This window comes from Athene cunicularia (assembly GCF_003259725.1).
Source record: "Athene cunicularia isolate RWA chromosome 1 unlocalized genomic scaffold, athCun1 chr1_part2, whole genome shotgun sequence".
NCBI lineage: Eukaryota > Metazoa > Chordata > Aves > Strigiformes > Strigidae > Athene > Athene cunicularia.
Window position 1 is genome coordinate 68,817,500 of NW_020799092.1, and position 18,108 is coordinate 68,835,607.

The window sequence follows — 18,108 nt, forward strand, 5'->3', positions numbered from 1 at the left end:
TGCCATGAGAACTACACGCTAATAAGCACGGCTTTGCAATTTTGCAGCAGTTTGTACATGCACTGTGTCCTGAGCTATTTTCCTTTGAAGAATGACAGCTGATGCGCACTCTGTCATGTTGTCCCTCGGTGGGACAAGTGCACCGCTAGCCTCCTGTCACTCAGCTTCACATACTAGACCTTTTGCAGATGGTTTTCTGTTGCAGCAGCAATCATGTGGGTAGGCTATTCCTGTTTACAGAAGACAATTCTCTAGCCAAAGGTGTACAAATCTCTGTGCAAGACTATTTTTTTCTTTTACAGGAAACTGCTTGGTCACCAAGAAAAAACTTCCCTTTAGCTTCTGTCTTTAACTGTGTATGCTGCAATGACTGCAGCTCATGCAGATGTACAGAGCCAGTCTTCAACAACCTGGATCAGGATCTGACAGCACTAGTATGGAAAATAATGAGGGTGTAAGTGTCAACCAACCAGTAAGTCCTTGGTTGGGCATCGTGCACTGAGCTCTGTGACAACCTTCCTGCAACCTGGCTGCTGAAAGCGATGTGGTGTGGTTTGAGTCTGTATGAGTTGTAATCACTGCAATGTAGATGAATCCTTCAAACTTATCTAGCTCCCGGCTCCTTTTATCTCTTTCAGCATTAGGCTTGTAACTCTGGAAGATCTTTAGTGCAAATTGCTTATCTGTGACCATATGAGCCCCAAAGATGAATCAAATGTTAAACACCTTTTTGAAGCTGTTCTATCCAATCAGAAAAGCCACAGCTGTCCACAAAGTGGATCACGCACCTGCTCTGACTGATATTACTTAACAGTATAGTTTCTTCTGAATGCTCTTGTATTTATCACTCATAATGCAGACCATATTAAAAAGTAATTGCCTTGCACTCTCAATTTATTTTGGAAACTTCTCATTTGGTCTTTTTAGCCTTTGGCCAGAACTTTAATTTTATGTCATTAAGACATTAGAGTTCAAATTGTTAAAGTATGTCATTACACAGCAAAGGTTTATGCCTGATGTTGATGGCTCACTTGAAATAGTGTAGGTGAAGCTCAAAGCTAAGATGAATTCTGACTATTTTTGTTATCACCCTGCATGCCATTAGTTTAATAACATACAGGCCTTTAAGTCATTACCATTAGTACCTATAAATTAAAGAAAAACACATAATACTGTTGTCTCCTGTCCTTTTGCTAATGACATAAAGATAATGTGAAAGCCTTTTTAGAAATACTTTTTTTCTTCAAAAGGCAGTTTTTTAAATGAAAAAGATACAGATTGTTGTGTAAAATTTGCATGATTAGGAAACTGCATCAAAAAACCTGAAGAAAGTCTGCTAAACTTGCGTTATATTTCCCAGACATGAAACCTGCATTGTAGTTTACTTTCAGAACTAAGCAAATAAGAAATGAGTTAGCACTATTTTTATCATGTAGTGAAAAAAGAAACTTTCTTTTACAGCAAAAATATGGCTGTCTTCTGCCATGAATAATTTCAATACTCAAATTCCTTATTTACAAGCATTCATTAATCTATGTAGATATACAGAACCCTAGTCATGAAAAGCAAAGAGCAGGTGGACAATTCAGCATGGCAAGTCTATGGAGAGGTACAGCTTTCTCTTTTTCTCTAATTTTCTCACCTTTTTACCCCCCTGTTGCATTTCATATACTTTTAACTGTTTCCTTGTCACCAATGCTCAGAAACAGCTGTGGAACCAGGTGCTCACAGAGCCACTGCAGACTCTCATTAAGGAGCTTGTGGGAGCTGATCTGCAATGAAGCCTCCAGACAGAACTACTACCTGATTAAGAAAACAGCTGCCCAGCTGTCTGATCATTGCCTGATAATTTCTTGTTCTTGAAGGTTTTTCCACATAAAGGACACTACTGTGACACTTAACTTACTGTCTCTTCCCCTCTGCTGAGCTACCACATAATCACATCTACATGCGTGGGACAAAGCCCCAGCAGCAGAGAAGAGCTGACAGGGCAAGCAGAGGTTCCTCTCAGGTAGTTATGGTTGCTCCCCAGGTGCATTCTCCCAGAAAGCCACGATGGGGCCATGACTGTCCCTTTAAGTGGACACCTTGCTTATCACAGCCTTTGGGATGTCCAGGCTTGTGACCAGAAGACATCACCACCACTAAGGGGAAGGAGTCCCTGGGCTCCCACCTGAAGGATAGCCCTGACCATCAGGCCACATCTTTTGCTCCTTGGAAGACAGCAGCAGCCCAGGGACTCCTCCTTGAGTATGCTCCTCATCCACACCGGCTAATCTAGAAGCAGGAGCCAGTGCAAATCTGGAGGCAGAGCTCTTATAGGTGAGGATGAGGGGTGCTTCATATTCATATTCATGGCTGCTTGTTATGAGGGCTTTGACTTCACATTGTCAGAGTAGCTAGGGAGGCTGAGGATGGGAATGCCTATATCCTTAGTCTCGTCTTGTCTATATGGGAGGCATGCTAGTGATACTTGCATATTTCAGTATTTTAGCACCCTGACCGTTTCCAAGAGACTCATGGATACTTTACATGTGTACTAATGCTGGTTAGTATTCCTCCAGTATCTCTTAACCCAGAAGAGGCCATGGGGGGATGCAGTTTATGGGGTGTCAGAGCCCTCATGCATGTGTAGTGTGCCAGGGGTACAGATGGGAGGTTGGTTGGTGCCAACTCAAGGATAAGTATTGGCCCTAATCTTCTACCAGCTTCTTCATCATTATGGTGGAAGTAATTAACGCCCTCTCTAACCACAGACCACTGCCCCAGCTCAGTCACCTGAGCATGCAGCCAGTGACTGCCAGGATTACAAAACCTGCTTCTCAATCCTGGCCATATGAACCCAAAATCTTCCTCCTAAACACCGTGGGCAGCATCTTCAGTCAAATGAATGCTAGTTGCAAAAATGCTTATTACCTACACATCTCAGTGCCTGCTTTAGAGTACAGCCTTTTGGGCAGAAACCCCTCCCTGGTCTGCAGGGACCATGCCCCAAACCCCTGCTGCATCAGCACAGCATGGGAGACAGTAAGCTGCAGTCCATCTTGTACAGAGATCAGAGACCATAAGAGGGAATGAAGTGCTCGTGCCTTGTTGTCTCAGTAGGATGTTTGCTCACTAGGATGCAGGCAGGCTTTCCTGCCATCCAAAAGGCTAGAAGAAGGCAATTTCTGGCCAGTGGAGAGCTGGTACTCTGCTGGCACTAGTACCTGCCATGTCCCCAACACTGACAGGGGTGGTGGTGTCCACCCATGCTCCCACTGTGTTCTCCTGGGACTCTACTGTGGCTGCAGCTGTGCCCCGTGGCAACACATGCAGGTGGGGAAGGCTGCAGGGCTATTTAGACTTGACCTGTTTAGCAGAAGCTTTTTGTGAAGAGTGGGGAGAAGATGTTCTTTTCAGAAGACAGGCTCCCTCCTTTTCATTTGAAATTCAGTTTCAAAAGTCGTGAACATTAGGCTCGACTGTGAAGGACAAAGTGGGTTGGATACCTTTTTGTGGAGTTCTGGTTTGCCTTGAGGCTGGTGGTGTGGTACATTTCTGTGCTTAATCCAAGGAAAATGAGCTGCTGAATGATTTTGTCCGACATGCTGAGGACCAAATGTTCTGGCAGGAGCTTCTGCCAGCGATGTGAGAGGTGATGAGTCTCCAGAAGCTGTTTCTTGCTCATAAGGTGCCAAAACAGATGAGGTTCTTTGATACAAATAGTTGTTTGGTTCATGAGCTCTGTATGGTATAGACAAATCAGACACAGTGCTGATGCCAAAAGCACTTGTGGCATAGCTGTGAATGCCCTTCTGAGAAGTATTTTAATTTTCAAATGCAGATGAATATTATCCTTACAGAAAAGGGCCACAGAGACAGTCCCTGAAACTGATGCCCTCATTTTACCTGCAGAGCAGATGTACACATGCAATTGCAAGCAACATACACTTTCCTTAACCCACCACATTAGTAGGATATAACCACGTCTGGAATCGTATGTGAAGTTCAATCTTCGAGTCCATTTATCTTTGGGCTGAGTGTGCTGACTGTCTGCAATTCAGCAAGCTGGGGCCAGTGTGCTGGTGCTTTCAGATATAGATAATGGTCCTTCTGGAGTAGGACTGAGGCCAGCTATTTTTGTACAACACAGGCTGCCAAGCAGCTTTTGATTTCCAATTCAGTGGTGAAGGACTCCTAATATCTTTGCTATTATTAGAAGCAACCTACAAAACTACAAAGGTGGTAGATGATCTGAATGCAGAATCCTGCACTAGGGGACACTCGGTGAAACTAGTAGGGGATCGATTTGAAACAGATAAAAGAAAGTACTTCTTTAGCAGTCAGTAGTGAGCTTCAGGAACTTGCTGCCAGTTGGTGCTGTAGAAGCAGACTATCATCAGGTTCAGAAGGGATTAGACAGATCCAGGGACAACAGGCCTATTAAAGAGACAAGGCAGGGACATGCCCTCTGTGGTTATCTATCACATCAGCTACACAGCTGTGGCTACTGGGAGAGCACAACGGGAAGGGGCTGCAGAAATCAGCCGGGCTTGCACACACTCACTGAACAGCATCTCTCCTCTCACAACTGCATGACAAACTACTGGCCTGAGCCAGTTTCAGGTTCTTAATCTAGAAATATGTTTTATCCCCAACCCACTGCATGAATATTCAGTTACTACAGCCTCCTAGATACCTGTGAGCTGACTAATGAGCTCAAAGCAACACAATCAAACAAGAACTAGGATTATTCTTCATTCCTGGCTCTGATCCTCAGTCCACTGGTGCCTCGCTGTATAGGCGGGCTCATTACATAGCTCATTGCCAACCTCCCAAGTCAATACTTCCCCCTTACTGTGTACTGTGCTAACACATATGCCATATTACAGCTATTTGCATTACAGTGCAAAATCCTAAAGGAACCAAATGTACAAATCTTGCATGAGATACAGAAAAAGATGGAGATAGTGAAATTAAATGCTAATGAAATAATGTGCAAGTGGGTAACACAGAAACATCTCAACCACCTCTAAAAACTGTTAAGGGTAAATCATGCATAGTGTGGTAATTATGGCAATTTCGATCTTTCTTAGATTTTGGAGGCTGAAAAACAAAACTTCCTCTGCCCCTTGCATTTCTTCTTTCCCAGCAATTTAGGAAGCAAGCCAGCATGCCAACTTTTAAGAATAAGATAAAATTAAACTGATCATTGGTTTTAAGCAATTGCCCTCAAGGCCACCCAATAATAGTGTTTCTAAAGCAGTCCTACCTTTGTTTTCCAACTTGAGCTCCTCTGCTAGCAAGCTGTCTTGTCTGTTGCCAAGCACAAATGCCAGAAATGAGAGGATCAGGGCATCCAAGATTCCAATAATTGCCAGGATATATGCCCAGCGGACTGAACAAGCCCCCAGCGTGTACTTGTCTGTCTTTTCACCACACATCCGTTTTACCTCATCTGAATCCCAGCCATCAGGAAAAATCATACAACCCAGGACGAGACAGGCAGCTTGGAGAAAAAAGAAAAGGAGAACAATGGGATAATGAGACCAAACTTTTGTTTTGATGAGAACCTACAGTTATCATTAAAGAAACACACTTTTTCATCCTGAGCTTCAAAGCTAGGTTACTTAAAAACAAGTCACAGAATTATGTGCTGTGATTAGGTATTTAATATAAAAACCTAGGATACAACATCAGTTGTGCACCTTGCTTAAAAAAAAAAAAGCTAAATCCTGAATTCCTGGCAAGTTTTTGTGCCAGTACAATCACATTTTCCTGGTGAGATTGATTTCTTCTTTGTAATATGAAAGGCTCACACAATTATAATAACCTGGATATTCAAACGAAACACTGGATTACTATCAAATGGTGTAGGCAAACAAACCAGAGAAAAACAGAGGAAACAACTCTTGGAAATAATTTTTGGTAATCTAAGTGCTTGTAACATACATAGGTAATAGCAAGGTTGGGGTTCTTTTTTATCAGTTGGCAGTACCCCTTTAACTGAAATATGCTTTATGCATAAGGTTTATGCTCCTTAAAAACACAAGTAATAACATTGTTCTGCACAGAAAAATAAGCCGTCAACATTGCTGTCACCTTCTGATCTGGTTTACTTGAGGAATCACCACATGACATCTCAAAAACAAAAAAGCACTGATCCTTTTAACACTAAGAGAAATTAAAATCCTCTACCTGCATGGAAAGCCTCTGGGTAGGGGCAGCTGTACTGTGACAGGGACAGCAGCAAAGGATAGGTATTCAGGTGCTCATCCATCAGCCTATGTGACTGCTAAAAAGCTGAACTTAATTTTTAAGTTGCAGAAATTTGCTTTAACCCATGGTTCCCAGAGAAACTGCTCTGTTGTGGGATAGCAGGTAGTGTCATGGGCCAACATGGCTCTTGTGACGCAGGCAAAATGGTGTGACATTTGTTTTTTCAAAAGTAATGTGCTCCATCACCTGAAGCAGAATCAGTCTTGCCCACTGGCCAGCAGTTGCTGTGACATTCCCTGCCTGGATGGTGCCAGGGTGAGGGCTGAGCACGCACAGCTACCTGTACCCAGCCACCGCACCTTGGGTGGTACACGTGAGCTCTGGTGCAAGACCTCAAGTGTGGCCCCTGCTGGGTTCTGGAGCATGGTCACAGCCCTTGCCCCAGCATCCTAGCAGCCCAGGTTTGGCTACAGCCCTGGGCTGGCACAAGACTTGCTCTTCAGCCCACGTGTCCTGTGGCCACTGGGGAGCAGCCTCCTTGGCGGTTGTTTGTCCCTCTTCCTGCTGGAGCGTGTGCCTGGCAGTGGAGGGTACCACGACAGGGACACAGCACCAGGCTTCTGCCCCTGAGAGGATACCATGTGTCCTGAGGTGGTGATGCCTCATCACAGAAACACACACAAAAAAGCAAAACCATACACTGAATCTTCACTAACATGGTCTCTCCCCACTGAGTCATTAGCTGAGAAAATCTATGCGCTGAGAAAACACCCCAATGTGCCAGTTGCATAGGACTGGACACAATGTACTTCTGCATAGGACCTGGCTTCCCACGGCCTGAAGGAACTGTCACTGGGCACAGCAGAAGGCACGCAGCAAAGGCATGTCTTGTACCTTGCCAGTTGCTTTGGGACAATGTCTTTCCCTGGGAAACCCTGAGTGATGGACCAGGTGGTCTCCAGAGGTCTCATCCAACCTGAACTTTAGGCAAGGAGTAGTGCACAGCTACACATAACTGCAGCCCTTGGTCATGCTGAGGGACTCATTGGCTTCACTGAAGCAAACAACGTGTGTAGCACTAGCCAGCGCAATGGCATACGGGCATCTTCAGTAGGGGAGGATAGGATATAAAAATTAAGTAAAAGAAGAAAAATCTAAAAATAAAGATTGTGTTGAATGGGTTAATTCCTCAGTTTTTATTGCATTTAGGAGAATCAGAAAAACCATAAGCTTTCAGTAATTGTCTGTACTGTCTTTTCTAACTTGGAAACAACTATATTTCCAGCATTAGCCCTTCTACCTTAGTATGGCTGATGAGATCCAATGGATCCTAAGCCATCTTTTATAAGTCTTAATATTGTATTGGTGCACTGTGCTCTACATTGGAAGTATATGTGCTAACTGAAAATAACACATTGTGCGTCTTTCACCCTTTTAAATGGTTATTGAGTCAGACCTCTATTTGGAAAGTACAGTTCATACATGGAGTCGCTTGTGCAACCAACAGTTGCCATTGCTGTGGGAATTGCAACAAGTTCTTGTGTTTTCTGGACAAGCGTAAGTGCTGTCATTTTACATACCTCTAATGCCCTCAAAACAAACCCACACCTGCACTGAATCGATATGATGAAATACGAGAGGAGAGATGTGAAAACAGAGCTCAGGAATGGTAGTTTCCTTTTGACAGCTACACAATTGCTGTAGACAATGCCTTGAAAGCACATCTGCAGAAATCATCTGATGTAGAATAGAAGCTGCACCTAAGGCATTTGACAAATTCTGTCTGAGCTGTTCATTTATGTGAAAATATAACACCTTATAATACTTTCAAGGACAATTAGGCTTAGAAACAAGGACAATTAGATAAGGACTGATTTACTCAGAACATGCAGGTTGGGCAAATTTTAAGTTGCCTATTACCTGCCTTAACTCATTTACACAATTTCATAAGATCTTCCAAAGATTTTAGAGACAAACTGTATAGTAATTTGCTTTCTTGGGCCTGGTTACACACACTTCCAAACAGCTTATTTCTTGCAGTCAACGCATAAGCATTGCCCTCACACTTGCAAGGGAGTCCACCAAAATGATGCAGCAAATCTGCATACTTCCGATGTTTGTTAAAATGCCCACATTTACCCAGATAACTGTTGACAAAAGTTTGATTTACTATATGTATAACAGCATCTACCAAAGCCAGTTTACTTTTATTAATTGTCCTTAAAATGAGAGGAAGCTCAATGCTTAGGTAATGATCTACTGATGTGGGATTTTTCTGCTAACTGTGCAAGAATAATTAGCAAATACTGACATCTCTGTGGTTTTTTATTACATAGCACATCAGACATATGTTTTTAGTACTTCCTAAAAATAATAGCTTTATTCTCTTACACCTAGGTAATTAAAAATAGGGGCCCTTATCTCAGGAACTCAGTGTACAGCTTCCCAGCTGTGTTCCTCAGATTTCCAACTCGCCTTTTCTGAATTCTGTTCCTGCATGCCTTGATATACTTGCTTAACTTTCTGAGTCATTCTGTTGATTGCAGTTGGACTTCTCATGGTAGTAAGACACATGGATAAATTGTGGCTGGACTAGTTCCCTTTGCATAAAGGCAGGTATCAAAGAGGAGGTATTATTATTTTCTCCTTTCCCTATACAGTTTAGATGCTTTCTACTAGATGACTACTTGGTCAACATCTTCAGATGCAGGAATCATAACCTAACTATAGAGGTTAACATAAGTGAGATTAGTCAACCTCCAGTCTTCACTTGCTGAGGGAATATTTTGCACTGAATGCCTTTAAAAATATAGACTTCCTCAATACTATGAAACAGGTAATGAATAATTTATTAGCTACAAGTCCAAAAAGACAGGTATAAAATCCACCTACAGATCTACTTTGTATTGCTAGAAATTTTTACATTTTAATCCTTCTGAAGAGGATTAGAAGATTTTTCTCTAGGAGGAAATTACTTTCAGTTTTATACAATTTTGAAAAATGGAAACCATTTTATGCAATTTCAGTGAAACTGCTATGACATTATTTTATAACACAGACATGGGTCCCATATCTTTGTCTAAACTTCCGCTGTCTCTAATGTCAATGTGATTGAAATGGAAATGTAACAAAGGCTACTACTATTTTACTACTATCCAGTCCTAATAAATTCAGAAACTTTGGGATTTGGAAAGCTCACCTATTGAGTTAAAAGACTTAAATCATTAGTTCCTACAGACTTTTTGATTCAAGTAAGGAAAATGTTAAATATATATTAGTTAAAGGTAGTTTTTTTTGTGTGTGAGCTCAACAGATTGGATTAGCACCATTCTTCCTGAGTCTGCAAACAGCCCAGCCTCAGACCTCTGTAACTAATCAAGAACTTCATGAGAAACAGCAGTGGGAAACTGATAAACAACTGATTAGTGTCACTGACTCCATTCAAAACTATTTGGGCAACTGTAAAACTTGCAAGAATCATATCCACATTGTTGTCTCTTTGGTTGCTTGAGAAAGCTCCTGGCAGGACTACTGCCTTTGCAATGACAGCCCGGGGCTTCCTCCAGTCCTTCCTCTAATTTTCTTACAAGACATGAGGTAACAAATTGTTTCTCCTACATATTGGAGTCTGATGAAGCTTTTCTAGCTTTTTAAAAAAAATTACTAAATAGTGGTTAAACATGCCTGATATATATTTACTTCACTTCTTAAAAGCTTTTTTCTCATATGAACAGCTAACAGAAGCTGTCACATGGTTTTCCTTTAGGGCTCTGAGTGACAAGACAAATTATTCATACTGAGAGGGAATCCAGGATTTTATCTCCTGGGATGAAAGGATGCAGATATGACACTTTCAGAGATTGGAAACAGACACTGAATTGTTGCTGGCACTGACTGACTTGTGACTCTGACCAAGCCTGTGCTCTGTGCATGAGCTCAAATGGCAATTAGCAAGCAAGTAGTTCTTCCTATGGTTGTGCCAAATATGGTGACAGATTAAAATTGTATCATTGCATGGAATGAGGTGCTGTTTATAAAAAGGCTGACTGTTATACAGGAAACCAGTGCTGAGAAATTCCCACTGGCAGGACTCTTCTCTCTCCTTCATTCTTCTTCTGAAAACCTACCCAATTTGCTTGCATGTAGAGTATGATGATGGCAAGTTTCCTGATAAAAGAGTCAGAATAATGGAATGGGAATTACACTGACCAGCTATTCTCTTTCCACACCCACATATGCAAGACCCTCCAAGGCTCCATGGTTCCAAAAACTGAAAAGTTCTTTGTTTTCAATTTTTTTTTCTAAATGGTATTTACAAAAAACAGTGACTCATTAAACTCCAATAAATTGAATAGAGTTTTTGCCAGCCATGTTAGTGGAGGGAACTGCTAGGATAGAGCTAAATGAAAGGTGAGGACTCTGGCAGAGGACATTCATCAGGACTAGAGTCTTTCAGGAGCTTGTACCTGGGAAAAAAAGAAAGTGCGAGGGGAGGTGGCTGAAGACAGAGGGTCAAGTGCAATCCTGAGTGAACGCAAAGGCTGCAACTCCATGCAGCTGAGATTGATTTGAGTGATATGGACTGTACTAATGAGTGCAATTATAATTCTCTGTGTTTACATTTATGTTTTGGCTTGGAGCAAATGTGCGATTTTGAAGTAAATGCCCTGATTCTCTCCATTTACCGATCCCATTCACAGAAAAGTTCTGGTGCATGTAAAACAGATTATTTTTGGAGAAGCTTAAAAGTTTCTTTCTAAAAGTTCTTCAATGCTGGATGAGGACCTTAAAATTCTGACTCATTGTGTGGGCTTCATCACCACAAACCCTGTGCCTAGGATAAGGCTCTTGAACCATGCAGAGCTTCCCCAACACCTGAAGTGCTTCCTGTGCAATACAAAGAGGCAAATGCCATATAAGTCTCCTTATTTGCTGCTTTGTTTGAAGACTGCCAGATCTAGTCTTCAGCGTTGGAGATATTCTTCAGAAAGGTGCCAACTGGAGATGACACAGCCTATTAATGTGTGCCATAAGCAGACCAAAAGTTCCTCTGGCAGCAGGATATCTTGGTGGTGCTCATATGGGATTGCTAACCACATAACTGCTGTCGGGTATGAGATAGCCAGTGAGACAAGTGGCATAAAATTCAAGATTCAAGGGCAGTGTTCTTGGAGAGCTGGAATGATAAAATCATATCTGGACTTCTGTGCCCTGGGCTCCCATGTGGGACAAGGGAGGTGCTCTGTGGACTTACTCCAGGACACGGATGTGCCACTTTTATCTAAGTGACATGGACAAAAACAGACCTTCCTAGAGAGGCCCAAAGATGCTCCCCCCATCTAAGTGAAGGAGAAAAGGTTTGTGGGTTAATCTTCCTTTGGAAAGTTTCAAACAACATGTATAATGGGGGCATTTGGTCCAGGAGACAAGACTACTTCTCATTTGAAGTAAAACCCTAGAACCCCATATGATGAGCATGTGAGAGGCTTCAGCAGTAACTGCTTTAATCTACTTATTCTCTTATTTTCCATCGTCTTACTTGGTAATGTAGACAAGCCTGAATATCTCCACAGGATGAAGAATATTTATAGACAGTGCTAAGGGGGAGAAAAAGGAATAGAACTCCCATTGCATTCCTGTAATAATACAAAAGACGTGACACAATTCTGGCCACTTGACTTATTAGGGCACTGACTTTCTGATGCCAAATCTAGTAAGAATACATATACACACATATCAAGAGATATGTGTATTTCTCATGCTGATTTTATGAAAAGGAAAAAAGACGACCAAATATTTAGTGACTGGACAGCAAAGAGAAAGAAAATAATATTGTGGAAAGTGTTAGTGAGGTAGGTGCTACAGTCAGGGAGGGAAGACTTGCCATAATCTGGATGAGTTGATAGATAGCTGAGATATTTTGATGTCTGCTAGTTATACTTAGAGAGCAAAATGGAAGAATCTGATCAGCTGTTGCAAGATGTAAAGCTGGATAACAGAAATATGGTTGACCAACATCCATTCCCAAAGACAAGCAAGCACTAAAGAGCAGAAAGATGGAAACAACTGGGAAAAGTGAAGTAATGTTAGACGTGAGGAATATGTTAAGCTGTAAATATGCATAAAAGAAAGGCAAAGATAGTGCAACCTACTTCAGTTAACATCACTTGGGGGAAGAACTGCAAGAGAAATTTGACTGAACTAAGGAGGCCCTGTTTGGACTTCAAGTATTGGATTCATGTATGGATAGAAATTTCTTTGGTATGATAGAGACAGAAATTCTGTGAGGAGTTTTATCATCACAGGAGTATTTAGCTTCTGAGTTTTGATCATTAGCTACAATAATTAAACTTTGAGATTAATGCACTTCTATGAATAATTTAGTTAGCACAACAACTATCTTAGCCTGAGCATAAAGATAATGTAAGAGTATCAAAGATTTTTATGAGTGTGCAGCAGGTGACTCAGAAGGTGCATACCAATGACTCCTTGTGAAAGATCACAACTTCTGGTGTTCCAACCACAGTTATATGCAATAGGTATTTATAGCGCCTTGGACAGAAAAAATATGGAATCTGGGGCCTATTAATGGATGCAGGCCTTTGTTCACAATGTGGGCAAAAAATGCCTAGAAATGTCATGACAATGAATTGCTGACAGCTATAGCAGAGGTAGATGACTAACTGATGAAAAATGGGTAAACTGAAATTTTATGCAATAAGGGATAAAAATACTTCTTTACAATGAAGCAGGTATGGGAGGTGATATAGCTAGAAGCTCACAGGAAGGTACATGTCAAAAGTTACTTTTATGCTGTATCACGTCCTGTGGTGTCCAGTGGCCCTGGGATCTAACAAATTTTTTTTTCTGATTTTCTGTTTAAAGTGTCTAAAATAACATGAAAACCATGTCACAGTCCACCAGAGTTTTTTCTAATGTGTCTTTGTATCACAGAATACGTGTTACGAGCCCTGTGTGTCAGCTGAAGTGCCATGCCCAGACATCACAGCAATGACAAAGATGATTGCAAATGCATGTGCTCACGAGGCCATGACCTGGAAGTCAACCATCGTGAAGCCAGGTGATTTGACAATGTAGGGATATCCAACAGCCACTTTTCTCACATGCCAGAGTTCCCTGGAAAAGAACTGTATAAGTAAGGAAGGAACTACTTGTTTATACTGCATCTTTGGTTTTTTGTCAGATCACAGCCTTCTAATAAAATTTTGGCTTGGCTTTGCTTGGTAACAAAACTTACTATTGAAAGGGTTTATTTTAAACACTGTCACGGAGGAGTGTTACAGCTTTCTAATTTAATGCTAACTTCTCTTTGTAGAACCTGGTCTTTAGCCAAACCATAGCATACTGAAATGTACTAGATTTAATTAACGAATAAACTCAATATAAATACAGTGTAGGCTACAGCAGACAGACTGGAGAATAGGTGCTATTATGAATGGCATAGGCTAGACACTGCTTGAGATTTATACGGCTGGCATTTCATCACAAGTTACTGATTCAAGAAGCAAAGATATTTTAAACACGGTTTTGGTAAAGAGAAGGAAGAGCTGAAAATAATCTTACCTTCAGTGACCATGAGTCAAGTCAATTTAAATAAAATGAGAATATGAATAAGAATGATCCTAAAACTGGGTTTAAAAAAATGTGTATTCCAGAGGGACAAACTTTGATAAACTAAAGAAACTAGCTAACAAGTTAACTAGGCTGAAGAAGTCCATACTTAATTGTGGGGAATGTCTTGAATTTCTTTCAAAGATGTAAATTTTCTGAAGTATCTTGACAAGATGAATAAAATTCCAGGGTTACTTTCAGTTCTGTCTGAATGAATAGGAAACTGTTTCCTCCTACCCTCATTACCTTTTCCTCCAAAAAGCCCTGGGAAAAGGAAAGACAGTGTGAGCAGAGACCTTAGAAATGACAGGAAAAGAGACTAGTTAGCAAAGAAAGACACATTTTGGAGGTTAGATAATGCATGCCTAAAAGACAGCTTACCAAAAGTCAAGCTGTGTTAAATCTTTCAAGAGAAATTGAAACAAAAAGTCAAATAATCTTCAATTAGATTAACAAATAAATAAGAGGAAAAGCAGATATGGAGTGAGGCTGGGACTAGGACCTAATTCTTTGCCTCATTTTTCAATGAGGATGGTGCAAGAGAAAAGGATGACAATGCCCTGACAGCTGTGCATAAGCATTCAGAAATGGGAACTCCTGCCTCCAAGCCCGTGGCAAACCTAAGATATATTATATCTTATTATATATTCATACTATGCTCAAGCTGGAAGAATGGACCCTCCAACCCCAAATACTGAAATAACCAACACATTGAACTTCAAAGTTGGTAGGAACGTTTTTTAAACAGATTTATTTTTGAGGTATTGGAGAACAGCATATATGTTACCTAATTTTTTTGGGGAAAAAAAAAAAAAAAAAATTGAAAAGTAATTGGAGCAAACACTCACCCATCAGTGTCACCTCAGTTATAGATACAATACAAAGTGGGGTAATGTTAGCATGGTTCTATCTGACAGCTAGGAAGCAGTGACTTTATAAAAGAAAGCTAAGTAACATGCTCTTTGGAAATCATTTAATACTGTGTCATATAGAAACATTTATTAACCTGGAGAATACAGAGATTAGCATGAAAATTTAAGGTGCTTATTGTACTTGTTCCTGGAGAGCTGGCACTTTTTGCTTGAAAAGGAAGTCTTGAACTGTTGTGAGGATACATTGGGCACCTCAAAGATCAGCCTGGGTGTCAATCATTTAGTGTTTTCATTAGGAGCTTTGTCAAGAGTAGAGGTTTGGTAGTAAAATCCACTGATAGGAGGCACTATCAATACAGAAGACTATTGGGACAGATGGTAAAGAAGAGAAAACATACGAACATGTTGATCAGCCCTTGGAGGACCATGAGTCACCAGTAAAATGCACCCAGAGAAAGGTAAACATGAGCACTGGCGGCACTGGGGGAAGTTTTTTCAGTATAACATGAGCACTAGAGCCATGCGGTGCTAGTGGTTTCTAATCTTTAGAAGAGTGATGTTTGGAACAACAAGTTAATCAGAGCAAGATTATTTTAAGATGCAATGATATGGTACTTCAGGAATGGTATTGCATCATGCTGTAACTGCCCACGATAAGGGGACTAGATCTGATAATTTAGTAGGTCTTCTCCAGGCCTATGTTCTTATGACAAGGCTAAGAGATAAACATCTCTGGCAATAATAAAAAAGGATATCTAAGGGGAATAGCAGCCAAAGAATTAGGAGCTAGATGGAACTACAGAGTGCTAAGATCAAAAATAGTGTTGTGTATCTCAAATTGAGAAGAAAACTGAGTAGAACAAATGGGGGTAAGAGGCAAAGGAGCTCACTAGTGGGCTCTCTCACTGTAGTCTTTATAGAAATTTGCCCTTTCCCTTCTTTATTAAAGGTTTGAAAACGTGATGACAAAGAAAGATGAGAGGCATAAAGTGATTTTCTTTTTTTGCCAGTCCTCATCCAAGCTGTCCTGACTTCCCTGTGAAACATCAAGCAACTACAACAGCCTGGTTTTGTACTTGGGAAATGCATGCCTCCAGCTTTCCGAAGCTACTGCAATTGTAAGCAAATTGCATGCTGCTGAGTGGGGAAGTCTGGGAGTGCACCAGACACCATTTTCAGAATGAACATGGCAAAGTTCTGCAGGCTTCTAAGGTGGAAGCAAGATGCAGAAGCAAGAGATATTCATACAAAGAGAGAATTTATACAACAAAGTCTACAGTAGAGTCCATAATAAATAGCACTGTTTCAGTCTTTGGATCCTGAAAACTAGTAAACTTTGCAGCCAGTTAGTACTCACTGGGAAAAAAAGGAGGCAAAAACCTCTAAAAACCCAAGTACCCCAGAAAACAGATCTGTATGCCTTATGGTGCTGATGCACTGAAGAATTTTATGATAACTCATATAAAGACAAGAGAATGGGTCCCAGAGAGTGGGAAGAGCTATTTAACTGGAAGGGCAGACTTGGCACCTGAACAAATGGATATAAACTGTCCAGGAATACATTTAGGCTGTAACATAGAGGCAGTTTTGAATTGTCAGGGAAGAGGTTCTGGCACAAACTCAGTAGCTGTAGGCAGGTCAAAAAGTTTTAAGTTGTCCAAGTTGATGCTGTTAAATAGTTATTAAAGCTGGAGTTGGAGCAGTGTATTAAACAATTATCAGGATGTGTTTCTCTGTGAGGCTAATTCAGCTACTTTGGGCCCTTAAGAAAACTGTAAGAATTTAAAGGTCTTATACCATGTATCTTCAGACATCAGAAACCTGGGATCATCAGTGTTCTCAGCATATGAGGTTTGCAGTAGCTGTAGAGCTGGACACAAGGACAACACAAACAGCACCTGTTTAAGCCTTAGGGCAAGAGCAGCACTGAAGGCAAACTCTAGGCTTGAGCACTATGGCCATTTTGCTGAAAGCCTTCAGATTTATCTTCCTTTGGCCACAAATTTAGCAAAACTCTCCACCTGGATAAACTGTGCCCTGTATTGTAGTCAGCAAAGCCTCTTGCTGACTGTTTTTCCTCCTATGGTTACAGTCTGTAAAGCCAGCTGAGCTTACACTGCATAACCACTGAGTTCACAACCAGCAAGGCTTCCCTACACTGTTACCGAACTCCATCCACGCTACTGCAGCCCTCAGCTGCAGGGATTTGTCTGCGTCTCACCTGGTTCGTGCAACGAGGCACACAAACAGCAACAGCATATTAGTAATGCATTAAAGAATCAGTCCTCACAGCTTCAGAGAAATAGGTGGTATGACATCCTAGTCATGTTACCATTTCATTTACATGGCCATTTAAGAGTATTTGACAGTCATGATTGGAAATGATTGGAAAATGGGGTAACTCACCCACCCAGTACATGAAATAGCATGGGTCAGTGGTCAACAACTAAGCGAGCAATTTAAAAAAAGTCACCAAGAATTAAACCAATTGTTAATCTGGCCTCCGCTCTGCTGGCTGTCATGCTATGGAAGTAACATGAACAATAAAAACACTTGAAAGAGGAAATTAAATAAAACAAGGGGGGAGTTTTCTTGAACATGCTGAGTCTCTCCTCCACCCTTGCAGGCCACCCCACGGTGCTGGCTCAGAATGCTGACTCAGCACACCGGGTGGCAGATGGAAGCAGTGAAACATCTGCAGTACAACCAGCTGCCAGGCAGATGCCTGTACCTGCTCTTGGTCACTGGCCAGCCATTGAAATCTCTCCTATGATGGAAGCTGATTGAGACATTCAAAAAGTTGTGTGGCAGTGGATAACAGCCACTGGTGAGATTGCTCTGATGTAAGCTGAGATGCAGGTTCATGGTCACTGCTACATTCTCTGACAAAACATGGCTATAATTCCCAGACTATAATGCATCATGAGAAAGAAATGTGATTTAATGTTGAAATGAGAAGTATCTTAAGATCTACAATTTATAGGCATTCAACCCCCTGTTTGTGGGCACGACGTCCATTTTCTTTGCCCTCACTTGGAGCTTTGTTTCCCCATGTACTTTAGTGGAGAAAGTGAAGTTTCAGAGGAAGTGACCAAAGTCAAGTAGAAAGATGACATGATGAACAAAGAAACATTCTGCCGTGAGCAAGGAAAAATGAAGTAATTGAGTGCGCTGGGGATAAAGGGGAAGTCTCTTGTCCCTCTTGTCTTTTGTAAAGCATTAATGTGTTGCTAGAAATTATCTGCAGTTGACTATGCCATGCTTTCCTTGACAAGTGGGAACGGTACTCACCCTCTCTGAGACATTGGCTCATTCTCCAAGCATTAAAATCTGATCACCAATTTCCTCAGGGCTGGGGATTCCTCAATGTACTCCAGCTGGCTCTGTATGGGAAGATCTAGCT

At 41.3% G+C, this 18,108-nt stretch overlaps 1 long non-coding RNA gene across 1 annotated transcript in view; it reads right to left on the reverse strand.

Moving 5' to 3' along the window:
- LOC113491587 overlaps positions 1 to 5,364 on the reverse strand; it is an 87,074-nt gene extending 81,710 nt beyond the window's left edge. Inside the window, exon 1 of the long non-coding RNA XR_003400439.1 lies at positions 5,255 to 5,364. This is a non-coding gene — a long non-coding RNA (uncharacterized LOC113491587). The remainder of the gene's footprint in view (positions 1 to 5,254) is intronic.
- Between the last annotated feature and the right edge of the window lie 12,744 nt (positions 5,365 to 18,108).